Source organism: Hyla sarda, chromosome 5 (assembly GCF_029499605.1).
Source record: "Hyla sarda isolate aHylSar1 chromosome 5, aHylSar1.hap1, whole genome shotgun sequence".
NCBI lineage: Eukaryota > Metazoa > Chordata > Amphibia > Anura > Hylidae > Hyla > Hyla sarda.
In genome coordinates this window covers 146,312,002-146,324,066 of record NC_079193.1, presented here as the reverse complement: position 1 = coordinate 146,324,066, position 12,065 = coordinate 146,312,002, and the positions used below count along the sequence as shown (strand labels likewise).

Below are 12,065 nucleotides of genomic sequence, written 5' to 3'. Positions count from 1 at the left end.
TTAAAAGAAAAAAGGTTTTCACCGGAGTACCCCTTTAAGTGGAAATATGAAATCTTCTTCCATAAACTACTGACATTTAAAAGCTAATGGCGCAGTTTTTTTTTTCTTTTTGCATCTCCGCATAATTTTTTTCATAGCTATGAAATGTAATGTTTTTTATTGAGTAATTAATGCAACTTACAGAGAGATCATTCATCCCTGATGCCCCCTTTCTTCCTGTTAGTGACATCCGGCCCTCTCGCTCCCTCGTACTTTAGTGCAGCTTGGACAGCAATTGGGTCCATAACATGGCAGCAGCTCAAGGAGGAGCTTGTGACATACACATCACTCTACATCTTCCATAGGAATACACTGCACAGCATCACAGCTGCAAAGTGTATGTCACAAGCTGAGTCACAAGCTCCTCTTAAAGGAGCCAGCCAGCAAATTCTTTTATTTTGCCATTATCCCTGGGCTGCTGCAATTTAAATAATTAACCTTACTGGCAGTGTGATGTATTGAGCCCGGCCGGGCCTTTATCCTGGTGCCCAGGCCTGATATATTACACTATCACCAGCCACGGCAGGAAATCACTGCAGTCGGCTACTAGCTGAGAGCAATGTGATGTGTCAGGCCACAAAAAGCAGGAAGAAGACTGCAATGGAGGACAGGACAAGGATATCATCAGAACCGGGGGGGGGGGGCACCGGGGGTAGGTAAGTGGGTGGGCTGTCACTCCCCTTTCCACAGACTTGCATTGAGGGGGCATGGCATGGCATTATGAGGGGCGTGACTGTGACATCTCGACCCCCGCACCCAGCGTTTTAAACGAATGCCAGGAGCTGCACATAGATTGTGGGGGTCCCATCTGCGGGACCCCTGTGATCAGACATCTTATCCCCTATGCGTGGGATAGGAGATAAGATGTCTAGGGGTGGAGTACCCCTTTAAGGTTTATTATTTTAATTGTGGCAGTCCAGGCTTTGTGAAGAAAAAGTCCCTTTTACTGGATACTGTTTTCAAAGATAACATTGCAGAAATAATTCTTTAGTGCTTAGGCATATGTTTGTAAGGGATGTTTGATGCAGATATGTGTAGATGTTATTGTTGTTTGATACTAGAGCTCACAGTCCAAATTACAGGAACTACTGGACAAGGATGTCACTGGGGTTAATAGTGGTGTAATGCTGTATTAAGAACTCCACTTTACTAATTTTTTAGGTAATCTGTAACACGACATTCAGAGAATCGTATCCAGGGGAAGTCCTCCCGACCAGAGGCCAATAAAAGATGCTGTGGTGTCCCGGTACAGAACATGGTTCTTTACAGTCCTAAAGTCCCCTCAGGTAGAGTCCCTCAAGTCCACAGGGCTCTTCTGCAGGGTCCCCCTAAGTCATTATATGGTATTGTCTTGTATATTAAGTATGTACATCTATTGTATGTATTGTACAGTGAATGTAAGTAATATATGACGATTGTTAGGACGTTTACCCTGTATAGGACCTTCCTAAGGTCATGTGATATGTCATGTGCTATGTAATCATATGATATATCCAGATTTCCAGAGACACAGGTAACCACAGGCAACCAGCTATTAATGGGCTTTAGTCCAGCCCCCTGATATATAAGGGGCTGTAGTCTCCACATTCTCTCTCTTGGTTCCTGCTCTTACTTCCTGGACCTTAAAGCAAGCAAAGTCCTGTACAAGTCAAGTCCAGAATATCTAGGCCAAAGCCTAAAATCCTGCAGCCCCATCAAATCTGTGAGTTCAAGTCAAGTCTCTACTGTCCCTACCAAAGTCCCTACCAAAAACAGTATTACAGTGGCCTGCATCATTATTATAGCTATTACAAGTCCAAGCAAGCCTGAGAGGTTCCCTGTGTCCCAGTTACCTCTGTGGAAGTTGGCTGTTTATACTGCCTTCTTCAGTAAAGTTCCAGGTTCTTCAAAACCTGCTTTGGACTCTCATTTATTATATGCCGTTTTGGGTTGGTTGTCGGCGGTGCCTACACCAAACAACCACCTCCTGGCGTCACGAACACTAGGGGTTAACAACATCTTGCCCCCTGGGGTTATACCATCTGGCCTCACTACCTACACCGCTACACCCCGTGGTCCCGCCATAACACCGGTGGCACACCACAATCCAATGAATCAAAGCAAGGCCCTTGTACAACTTATCCTTGCTCAACCTCATTTAAGAAAAATGTAGACTGCATCCTCACAGCAGAGCTGGATACTGGGTTCAGAAACCACTTTGTTGGAGACAGGACTAGTGATTGGCATATGTGTCTAACACATGCTTCCCAGGCCGATCTCCTTTAACACACTTCTACCATAAGCCCGATAGATGGCTTTGCCTGAAACATTCCTGGGCATTAGCACTGAATTTCAACATTAAAATAGTGTGAACAATAAGATAGACTCTAGGCACAGCAGCAGCATTCAAGCAGCTCCCTCTCCTAGTTCTGGACTCTCTGTGAGGAAACGCCCTGCTATACTACTTCAGTACATCACTGCTATCTTCATCTTCATCGAGCCATCGTTTGTCGAATCCATCGTATGTTGAGGGATTTGTGCAATGTTAAGTATAGGAAGCTGTACTCACCTGTCCCCGCCGCTCCGGACCGCGTCCCGCCGCTCCCGATGGTGTACCCGCCGCTCCCGATGGTGACCCCGGGCCTCCGCTGGGCTCTCCTGGTCTTCTCCGGTCCTCTGCCGAGAAGACACTGGAGGACCAGCGCTGGACCCGGAGGGCACCCTGGAGCATCGTGGAGGGATAAGTATAACTCACCGCACCACACGGGGAACATTAAGCTGCTATCTGGCAGCAGCTTAAGCATTTTGCGCTGCCGGATAGCACTCAATGCGATGGCCCCGACATAAAAAAGCATCGTATGTCGATGCTGACATCGACATGTGATGGCCTCTGAGAGGCCATCGTATGTCGATTTGATCATATGTCGGGCCCCACACACTTAAATAAAGACATTGTAGCCCTACCTACAGATGTCTAGTTAGTGTGGGGCCACCAAAACACTATGCTCTACTTGCAGAAACCTGCTCCTCTTACAGTGTGGCATCAAGAACCCCATCCCTGGTGATATCAACTAAAAAACAAAATGCTGACACTTTCTGAATGGTTTCCCATCTGCCAGTCTGCACACTACTCTATCCATCAGTAAACTGACTCTGAGGGGTACCAATGCATCATATCAAGTAATAAAGCTATTTACAGAATACTGACAGAATAAACAAGCTAGGCCTTTCAGCAGAGCCCGGGATTCAGAATTTCTGCAGCAAAATATTGTGCTAAGGAAATTTTGCAATATATATGGTGCACCAAAATCCCATTGAAAACAATGCCGCTGCAACAGAATTTATGAGTGGAATGTCTGTATGAAATTCCACTCGGAAGCTCCATAGCGTGAATGGGCCCTTACAGTTCAATCCTCTTACATGAGGCTAGGAGACACATTCACACAAATCCAAGGCACATCAAGGTCATGATATGGATTTTTACTTGCATGTTGCCTTGGTTTTGGATGCGGAATAGCCCCATATGCTGGGGCTAATCTATATCTTGGTTACCTGACAAGGTTTCTATAAGGCTTCGTTCACACTGCCGTTGTGACACGGCAGTGTGACGTCCGTCAGGGAACCTGGGGAGAATATCAGGAGGAAAAATACATCATGCAAGGTCTTTTCTCCCGCTACTCCTGTCAGAAAACAACGTAAATGGGATCTGTCAGAACCCTTTGTTTTCCGTTGTGCCCCGTCAAAAATAACGTCCGTTCAGGCACAAAAAAAGTGCCTGACTGACGTTTGCCAACGGGGCACAGCGGCAGTGTGGAAGAAGCCTAAGAAGTCTGCATAAAAATTCAACAAGGTTACTTTCTTACACATGCAGATTTGCGGAAATGATAACACTCCTTAGAGATGTGAAAATGTATTTTTTGTAAAGCACTATTTTACACAGATATGTGTGTTACATCAGTTTTATACACCTATTATATGTGATTTTAAGTTGTGCTCCTTAGCTGGCTCCAGATGCAGTAAAGTACAAAGTATAATGCAAAGCAGTAATGAAAAAGCACAACTTACTGCATAGTTTCTTTAGTCCCAAAACACTTTTTCCTTATCTATTGCTTCTCATTTTATAACCTTTTTCTAACCTTACTCAGTATTTATTGGAAAATACAGATTGCTTGAGAAAATGCATCCATTTCTTTCTTCATCATTGAAACTATTGCAAAGAAAAAGCTATTTACAGTCATGGCCGTAAATGTTGGCACCCCTGACATTTTTCAAGAAAATGAAGTATTTCTAACAGAAAAGGATTGCAGTAACACATGTTTTGCTATACACATGTTTATTCCCTTTGTGTATATTGGAACTAAACCAAAAAAGGGAGTAAAAAACGTAAATTGGACATAATGTGACACCAAACTCCAAAAATGGACTGGACAAAAATATTGGCACCCTTTCAAAATTGTGGAAAAATAAGATTGCTTCAAGCATGTGATGATCCTTTAACCTGGGGCAAATAACAGATGTGAGAAATATAAAAATCACACCTGAAAGCAGATAAAAAGGAGAGAAGTTCACATATGTCAAAAAGCACCCAGAAATGGATGGGAACAAAGCATTTGAGAGTTCTGAAGTGGCCAGCAATGAGTCCAGATCTAAATCCAATTGAACACCTGTGGAGAAATCTTAAAATTGCTCTTGGGAAAAGTCGCCCTTCCAATAAGAGAGACCTGGAGCAGTTTGCAAAGGAAGAGTGGTCCAACATTCCGGCTGAGAGGTGTAAGAAGCTTATTGATGGTTATAGGAAGCGACTGATTTCAGTTAGTTTTTCCAAAGGGTGTGCAACCAAATATTACTTTGAGGGTGCCAGTAATTTTGTCCAGCCCATTTTTGGAGTTTTGGATATTATGTCCAATTTGCTTTTTTTCCTCACTTTTTTGGTTTAGTTCTAATACACACAAAGGGAATAAAACATGTGTATAGCTAAACATGTGTTACTGCAATCCTTTTCTGTGAGAAATACTTCATTTTCTTGAAAGATTTTAGGGGTGCCAACATTTACGGCCATGACTGTATAAAACAGAATATACAGTTGTGGCATTAGATTTTCACCTAATAGTGGAATTTTACATCTTCCCCATAGTAATGCCTTTTTATGACTGTGTCAGATACGGAAAACAGATCTCTAATCAGCAGTACAACACTAAAACTAGCTCAATAAACATAAAATATAACACTGAAACACAAAATTTATTTTTTGCATGTAAAATTTTAGCAACTAGGACTGTAAAGAACTTTAAAGGGAAACTGACAGCAGGTTCACCCGCATTAACCTGATACAGGGAGATAGTGATATACAGGTGTATAGTGATAGTGATATACAGGTGTATAGTGATAATGATATACAGGTGATCCTGTTTCTAATGCTTCTTACCGGGGGGAATCAGTGCAGCCGTTCTGGAGATGTTCATCTGGTTGCTAGTTTGGTGTTTTCATCTTTACTGCACTGGAGGCGGGCTGCTGCTATATGTGCAATGCTTTCTCCCACCCACTCCAGCGATAACAACGCTTCTTTATAAATATTTATCCTCTTCCTAGGCAGATCTGTGATGGGGGCAGAGTTATAGGACAATATCAACGGAGTGGGCAGGAGAAGGCATTGCACATTTAGTAGCAGTCACCTTCAGTGCAGATAAAAGGAAAATACCACATTAGCAACAAGGCCATGTTCCCACATACCTAGCGTACCATGTAGCCAATTACCCCACGACCAAGCTGCATGCCATTTACCGTGAATCACTGCCGTTTTGCGTTATGGTTTTGGCCCAGCAATTTATAATTGGGAAGCATCATGCATTAGATATCAGGTACTACTTTTTATTCCTAAACTCTGGACTGGCACTACCATAAAGCAGCTGCTTTAGGGCTCTGGTGATGGGGGGGGGGGGTAAAAATCCAAATTCCCATTCACTGGCAAGGGAATCAGATCAGAGGTGGCACACAACACCCAAGAAGGTAAAATGAGAGGCAATGTGTACCACGTGTTACTGTACAGGAGAACTGTACCCCAGCAGCACTGTGCTTACCCTACACACCATGCGTGGTATGCAAATTTCACTGTGCATTCAGCATGCAAGAGAAGTCCTGTGCTGCTTCAGGAGCACAAGCACAGACCGAATGAGCAAGAGGGAGCCCTGGTGTCAGCATGGGAGCAGAGGAAAGGTGAGTGGGATTTAATTTTTACCCGGGGAGGAGCGGCCCTATCTACCTACCACCCAACTAACCTAACAGCCAGGGGGCACAACCTACCTAACTAGGCATTATCTACCTACCAGGGGGAACTACATATCTATCTATCTATCTATCTATCTATCAGGAGGCATCATATTCCTACCAGGGGATACTTCCTATATTTCAGGGTGCATTTTCTACCAATCAGGAGACACAATCTACCTATCTACCTATCTACCAGGGGACACTATCTACCTACGAGGGGGCATTACGTACATATAAAGAGGCACTACCTACTTTCCTACCCACCAGAGAACACTACCAACCTACCACCAGGAGGCATTATGTACCTACCAGGGGGAACTGCCTATCCAATGGGGGGATAACCTAATTCCTTATCTACCATTGGGTTTCCTTACCTATCTGCTAGGGCACCAAGAAACGCAGTATGTAGGGCACCGAGTGTATAGAAAAGGTAAGAAATGTGCAGATTCTAAGATGTTTGTTGTCTGGCAGATTCTGCATAGACAATTCATGGTTATATTCATGGTGATCTGAACAAAACAGAGAAGAAAAGGAAAGTGAATGACTCCAAGAAGACGCCACCTGTGAGTCATTGGATGTAACTGCACTGTAATCACTTATACGGTCTGCAGCGACTGTGTAGAGCTAATACCTATCACTATATGGTCAGTGTATGGAAGATATTAGTCTGTGTATAGTGTTTTTTTATTCAGCATCAATATGGTAGTATTATCCAGTCACGATATAATGCTAATAGTTTTTATTTAGTGACAGTATGATGGCATTAGCCATTCCAGTAGCAAAGTGTTGTCCTGGTATAGAGGTATTATTTTATGTTTCTAACTCCAAACCCATGAAAAGATACCATGTGCGCCCCTGGTGAGCGGTGATGTGTACAGTGTATGCAACTTAATCAATAGGTCAGTCTTGAAAATCAATTTAGCCAATCACATCTAAACAGTCAGAGAAACTCAGAGCACTCAAGCAAGAAAGAGGTTTGTAAAATGCTACTTTAGCTTTATTAGGCCTCATTCACATTATGTTTTAGTGCTTCACACTACCTTCAAAAAGTAATTCCAAATTCTGTTGCAGCTTATCCAGAAAAAAAACATAGACTTTTGTCTATTTTGAGTTTGGTCTGTTTTACCCACAAATTAATAAGTTTGTGAAACAGACCAAATATAGTCATTAGTAGGCTTGTATAACCCCTTTGGTTTATTAACCCCTTAAGGACTCAGCCCATTTGGGCCTTAAGGACTCAATTTAATTTTTATTGTTTTATCGTTTTTTCCTCCTCGCCTTCTAAAAATCATAACTCTTTTATATTTTCAACCACGGACTAGTATGAGGGCTTGTTTTTGCGCGACCAGTTGTCCTTTGTAATGACATCACTCATTTTACCATATAATGTATGGCGCAACAAAAAAATACTATTTGTGTGGGAAAATTGATAATAAAACTGTAATTTTGCTAATTTTGGAAGGTTTCGTTTTCATGCTGTACACTTTATGGTAAAATAGACATGTTTTCTTTATTCTGTGGGTCAATACAATTAAAATGATACCCATGATTACATACTTTTCTATTATTATACCGCTTAATAAAAATCGCAAATTTTTTAACCAAATTAGTGTGTTTAAAATCCCTCTATTTTGCGGACCTATAACTTTTTCATTTTTCCATATAAGCGGCGGTATGAGGGCTAATTTTTTGCGCCGTGATCTGCAATTGTTTTTGATACCACATATGCATATATAAAACTTTTAATACATTTTGTATACATTTTTTGTGGAATACAATGTTATAAAAAAAAAAGCTGCAATTTTGGACTTTTTTCTATTTACGTTCACGCCGTTCACCGTTTGGGATAATTAACATTATATTTTAATAGTTCGGATATTTATGCACGCAGTGATACCAAATATGTTTATAAAAAGGGGATTTAAAAAAAAAAATTTTACTTTTATTTTTACACTTTAATAGTCCCCATAGGGCACTATTTATAGCAATCATTTGATTGCTAATACTGTTCAGTGCTATGCATAGGACATAGCATTGATCAGTGTTATCGGTCATCTTCTGCTCTGGTCTGCTCGATCTCAGACCAGAGCAGAAGACGCCGGGAGATGGACGGAGGCAGGGAGATGGACCGACGACGCCGGGAGATGGATGGAGACGCCATTACAGATGATCGAATCACCACTGCAGCACTGCGGGTGATCCGATCGTCCACATTAAGTGCCGCACTTCCGCAGATGCCGTGATCTGCATTTATCACGGCATCTGAGGGGTTAATGGCGGACATCCGCACAATTGCGGATGTCGCCCATTATCTACAGGTCCCTGGCTGCTATTACCCGAGCATCAGTACGATGATCGGGGATATGTATAGGATGTAAATGTACGTCCTGGTGTGTTAAGTACCAACTTAAGGGTTAAAGGGGTGGTTTGGCAAAAAGCAACTTCTCTATCCACGGTGGAAAAGTGTCTGATTGCAGAGGGTCTGACCGCTGGGACCCCCACAATCTCCTGAACGGTAATCTGTGAGGAGTGTGTTACAGACATTCATTCTCTTTGGGGGTGTTGGAGAGACTCGTGCTGAACTGGGGCATCTTCGGCGCTCCCATAGAAATGAATGGAGTGTGTGCCGTCTGTAGCATGCGCTCCTTGCAGAGAGCAGAAGCCCGTTCAGGAAACTGTGGGGAGTCCAAACGGTCATACCCCTCCACGATCATACACTTATCCCTTATCCTGTGGATATGGGATGAGTTTCTGTTTGCTAGACCCCCCCTTTAACGTCTTTGGTTACACTTTAGGATTACCGGAGCATACAGTATGGCGGACCTATTTGAAGAGATGCCCATAAATGTGATAGGAATTGTGCCTTAGGGAGCTCTGCATCTATAAGGATACAACGAGTGTTGTGATGTGGCTAACAACACTGTTACAGACATTGATGGGGCTTTGGTCGGCATTTATTGGAACTCTTTGACTGGAATTTATAGGGTGCTATCTATCACTTTTTGGGGCACTTATATGTGGCATGTGACAAATCTGCCAAAGCATAAATATAAGCAGTAACAGTGAGCACAAACTTCTAGCCTATGTAGATGATATAATTGCCATCATTTCCAATCCACATCAACTCTACCATAACACAAAACAACAACAACAAAAAAAACTATTTGATGACTTTGGTTACTTGTCCAATTTGTAAATAAACTACAATGAACCACATGTACTAAATATTTCCCCTAAAAGATTGAGAAAACCTTGCTTGGACTGGATCAAGCCACATCCTCTGACCTGCACAAATTGTACAACAGGAACTTATTTCACTTAAAAAGACCATTTACACCATTTATCATTTCATTCTGGTTGATACTGCTCACCTCTTCTAACTCTAGTAAAATGTGTTATTTTGCCATATTTATTTTTAAGTTTAAAGAGGTTTAAGGATATGCCAAGATGCCACTGAGATAACTTACCATGCCCGTGCAATTGGCAGAACAGAAATGTCTCCCCTGCCACTTGAGTGAATTTATAATGAACTGTTTATATATTATTTTACTATAGTTCTATTATATTCTTTTTCTTTTCTTTATGTTCCTTTAACACTGCTTTGCTGCCTATGATTAATGTGAGTAAATGCTGCCTCTGCACACTCTTATCTGAAGCTGCAGCCGGCCTGCCTAAAGTATATAACTTATTTATCAGCAATGGACATTTTGCTTAAGATAGCTTGTCTTACACCTCGGCTTGCCCTAGACATAGCTTTATCAATTATTTATTGCCTCTCCTCCACATTTTATTAACTATGCGCTGACTAGTTATGGCAGGAACTACACACTACGTAGAATCTGATGATGACAGAATTAAAGGATTTATTTGAGGGTTAATATTACTTGTAATGTACATTAAAGGAACAGTTAATGTTACTATGGATACTTAGAGGAATCACTATGCAATATTTCACACAATATTTGTACCATATTACAATGGTGCTTGAAAGTTTATGAACCAATTAGAATTGTCTATATTTCTGCTTAAAGTTTGACCTAAAACTACATTTATTTTTTAAGGAAAAGGATCCAATATTACATATCTGTAATTAGAAAAAGTATGTGACCCTGAGGCTGTATTCACACATTGTATTGGGATTTGTATTTTTAGCCAAAGTCAAGAGTGAGTCCAAACCACAGAAAAGGGGCAAATATTTTAATTTAAAAATACTGATCAAAATACTGACCATAATACAGTGAACCAAAGTTTTAGGATAAGCAAATAATTTGAAGATTAAACTAAAACCAGATGTGGATAACCAATGGGGTGACAACCCAGTGTATGTGGATGACCTGCTATTAATAATAACAAAGTCTGATCTCCACAACATATGTTTGTGGAAGAGTTTCATGACAAGAACAAAGGAGATTTCTGGGGATGTTCATCAGCATGGAAAACATTACAAAACAACCTCTAAAGATTCAACCAATCCACAGTCAGTCCAGTTGTGTGCAAATAGAGGAAATTCATTATTACCCTCCCCAAGAGTGGTTGACTAACCAAAATCAAGCCAAGAGCAAGGTGTATATTAGTTCATAAGGTCATAAACATATAAGATAACCTCTAAGCAACTAACAGCCTTTCTTACATTAGCTTATATACCACTGTTACTTGGCAGATGAGACAAAAATTGAAATTTTTGGTCTAAATGAGAAGTTTCTTGTTTAAAGAAAACCCTGCATTCCAGCATAAAAACCATCTTACCCTCTGTAATATACAGTGGTGGTAGTATTACGGTTTGGGCCCATTTTGCAGCCTCTGGACCAGAACGTTTGCCATAATTTTTGGAACAATGGATTCTAAATTATACCAGAAAATTGTAGAGGAAAATGTCAGGACATCTGTCAATGAGCTGAATCTCAAGAGAACGTGGGTCATGCAGTAAGACAACAATCCTAAACACACAAGTTGTTCTACCAAAGAATGGTTAACCCCTTCATGTAAATGTAACTCAGCCGGGTGAGGGAGTATATCGGTTATTTAACTGTTTAAATGCCACTATCAATAGCAATCGCAGAAGAATCTAAACAGTTTTTTGATGCATAATTAATGGTTCAGTTGCCCCATAAACACCCCAACCCATGATGTAAATAAAATAAACAGATTTGACATCGCCATGTTCAGAATTGTCCAAACTTATAAAATAACATAGTGTAAATGTAGAAACAAAGCAGCACTCACCATGAGGGAGATTTATCAAAACCTGTGTAGAGGAAAAGTTGACCAGTTGCCCATAGCAACCAATCGGATTGCTTCTTTCATTTTTGAAAAGGCCTGTGAAAAATGAAAGAAGCGATCTGATTGGTTGCTGTGGGCAACTCAGCAACTTTTCCTATGGACAGGTTTTGATAAATCTCCCCCATTGTGTTTCAGTATGAAAACGTCTTTATTCCAAATTATTCACGGATAAAATAAAGGACAACCTGGACAGACAACTAGAGCAGAAAGAGGTTAAGTCATTTCACATGCTGGACATGCTTCATCACTGTTGGTCTGATGTCCGTCATGTGGCACGGCTTTAACCTCTTTTTGATCTTACTTCCAAGCTGATGTGCCGGGGATGTTTAGATGTAGGTATTGCTGCACAAAATAGTAAAATCAAAGCTTTCTATACCTTTTCTACTCTTAGGTAAGTGAAATTAGATCATTTTCCTTAATAGATAAATAAAAAGAATGAAACATACAAAAACAAGCAATGTTATCATTCTTCATAGAGATGACAAACGGCATATGAGGTG

General features: G+C 41.0%; 1 protein-coding gene across 5 annotated transcripts in view; it reads right to left on the bottom strand.

Moving 5' to 3' along the window:
* The window catches only part of AMPH (amphiphysin), a 176,930-nt gene that overhangs the window by 155,732 nt on the left and 9,133 nt on the right, over positions 1–12,065 (bottom strand). The window contains exon 1 of one of the 5 annotated variants that reach the window (XM_056520464.1): positions 5,444–5,552. The exons of the other annotated variants lie outside the window; for them this stretch is intronic. The gene's annotated coding sequence lies outside the window, so the exon portion shown is untranslated. Of the gene's footprint in view, positions 1–5,443; positions 5,553–12,065 lie in introns of those variants that run through there. 5 annotated transcript variants of the gene reach the window in all.